This window comes from Pteropus alecto, unplaced genomic scaffold (genome assembly GCF_000325575.1).
Source record: "Pteropus alecto unplaced genomic scaffold, ASM32557v1 scaffold88, whole genome shotgun sequence".
NCBI lineage: Eukaryota > Metazoa > Chordata > Mammalia > Chiroptera > Pteropodidae > Pteropus > Pteropus alecto.
The window spans coordinates 8,753,532-8,756,204 of NW_006494611.1; the positions used below are offsets into that span (position 1 = coordinate 8,753,532).

A 2,673-nucleotide genomic window follows, 5' to 3' on the forward strand; every position below is an offset into this window, starting at 1 on the left:
GCACCCCACGTCACGCGTGTCACGCGTGTCCCGCGGGGCGCACGCGGGGGCTGCACAGCTGGACTTAGGATCCCTCCCTCCCTCCCAGACCGGTGGCTGTGTATCTGGGGGTTCGGTCGGCTCAGGACTCGGCGGCGGCAGCGGGTCACCCTCTATTCCAACCGGGGCCCTGGGGTTAGCCGCGGCTGGTCATTGTTGGAGCACAAAGGGCCTGGCGCCGCGGCGGCCGCCCTTCCCCTGCACTCCCCCACCCCCGCTCCTCTAGTCGAAACCTCCCTCCCAGGCACACTCTCCGGCTTCGGAGTCCAGAGGGGGAGGCAGAGGAGCGGGGGTCAGTTGCCACCCACTCTACCCGGCTGCCGAGGCCGGCGCCCCAGCACAAGGGGCCGAAGCTTGGTCCGTACCTGCCCCACCCCCAGCGGCATGGAGGCGGCACGCTTGGATTTGCGGAGGCTGCGCCACCTGGCGGCTTATTTCAAGAACACACCCAGTCCGTCACACACACATATATACACACACCCATCCATCTCGGCGGGGGCCTTACCCGACTCCCCAGCACTGTACCCTTCCCTTCGCGAGCCCGCGAGTGCTTCCCAACCTTCCCTCAGAGTCATTTGCTAGGACAGCGATCATTGCTTGGAGAGGCAGCCCCTGGCTCCTCAACATCACTGGGGTGAGCCTGTCCAAACCTGCAGTCCAAACCTCCACCAGCCTCACAGCAGACAACATTCCAGTCTTCTCAGGGTCACGAATATTCTCACCCTCTGGCAAACAACACAACCTTAACACCCACACGACCTTTCCCACATTCAGTCTCACATAGCCACAATCACAGTCTCATCTGTCACGTGGTTCCACGTTCTTTCTTTCCATAATCTTTCCAACTCACACAGGCACACTCAATGTCACACGCCTAGTTGTGCCCAAGATCTCACAACTTGCAGTCCTTTACACCCAGTCACAATCTTAAACACATAATCTCCTAAGCATCTTTCACACGTTGACAGGCTTATTCACAGCCATACAACTTCCTACATATACACACATTTATCAAACATTCTACCACACAGACTTTCCTGTAGGGGTCTCTGTGACTTGGTCAGGTCAGTTGATGCTGGCACCCCTGGGCAAGGACAGCCTCCTTCTCCTTAACCCCTGCAACAGGGCCAGGCCTGAAAGAACTCCTCTGCTCCAGGAAGGAGCATCTCCCCCGCCTTCCAGGCCACAGCCCTGGCTGGCTCTCAGCTCTATTTTTAGCTCTATGGAAAGGGTTGTTTTTCTTTTTCCCTGGAAAGGGAAACATAGCCCAGCCACCCTCAGGCTCACCCCGGACCCCCAGCCTCACAAGAACAGACGGAGCCCCTCTCTCCAGTAGAGACCCCCTCCTCTGGCCTTGCCCTGATCCCAGCCTCCTGGGGCACCAGAAGCCTCCTCCCCTTTCTGGCAGCCTGCCCAGAAGCTCAGGCAGCAGCTGGGCTCAGCGTGTGTAGGGTTGGGGGGTGGGGCAGGGAAAGGCCAAGGGCTGCTGCCCACTCCCTCATTAGGGGGCTGGGGTGGAGGAGGGGGGCTCGCCTCCCTTCTACACCAGTGGGATAGGCCCACTGGTGCTGACGGGAGGTTTATGCTCCTGCATTTTCTGGGAGAGGGGAACTCCCAGTCTTGCCTGAGTGGGTTTCCTGCTCCTACCTAGGGGGGAGGAGCTCCCAGTTCTGCAAGAAGGGGTAGTAGTAGGAAGGGGACCGACGGGAGCTGGGAGCTGGGGCAGCTGCTCCTCAGGCCGGTGGTATGGGGCAGGGGCTGCCGTCCGCTGTCATCAAGAATAGCGCCCCTCTCTGACACTTGCGAGGCTGGAGGTACCATGAATGTGTTCAGGAGAAGAAAGGCTAGGAGCCCAGGTAACCCCACCCCAGCCTAACAGTTCTCCGGTCCTCCTGTGCTACCCCAACTCCAGGGGGCGTTGTGTTCCCATTTCTAGGGGAGGGCTTATCATTTATCCATGCGGAGGATGGAATATAGCCCCGCGTGGAACCTCGCCCTGATGCCGGGGTGGGGAAGCACAGCCCACCTGTCTGCGAAACGATCACGTGCTCGGCGCCTGTTTACAACTTAGTTGTCACCTGTGGGCGGCGGGGAAGCTGGAACAGCTGGAGGTGTCCCACCCGGCCTACCCACATCGGCCCTTTCCTCCCACCACCGTCATGTACGCGACAGTAGAGAGCCCTGCCCGCTAGGGGTCCGCGCGGGCCAGGGGCTGCAAAAGTACTCCACTGGGTGCGTCCTTTCTCCTGAGTGCACATGTGTTCGTGTGTCCCAAGTGCGTGCGTGGGTCTGTGTGCACGCGCGTGTGGGCCCGTCGGTGTTTCCGTGTCGGTTCTCTGTTCAGACACTTTGCCTGCGTCCCGCGGAGTGGAGACCCCTCACCTCATCCCAACCCCCAGCTTCGCCAGACTGCAAAGTTTACTCCGGAGCGGAGATGAGCAGGAGGCTGGAGTTCCTACACCTCTGCGCCCCTACCACTCACCCAGCGCCACCTGCGCCGCTACTCCAGCTCCTGCCTGGCTCCTCCAGCTCCAGCGCGGACACCTCTTCGCCGTAGATCCGCCGGCTCCTAAGCCCGCTCCGGGTTCCAGACTCCCGGCGCCCGCCAGGCCAGGCCTGGTAGAGCGGGGCGGG

At 61.1% G+C, this 2,673-nt stretch overlaps 1 protein-coding gene across 1 annotated transcript in view; it reads right to left on the reverse strand.

The window, feature by feature from the left end:
* The window catches only part of LZTS2 (leucine zipper tumor suppressor 2), a 10,071-nt gene extending 7,398 nt beyond the window's left edge, over nt 1-2,673 (reverse strand). Inside the window, exon 1 of the mRNA XM_006925867.3 lies at nt 2,522-2,673. The gene's annotated coding sequence lies outside the window, so the exon portion shown is untranslated. The remainder of the gene's footprint in view (nt 1-2,521) is intronic.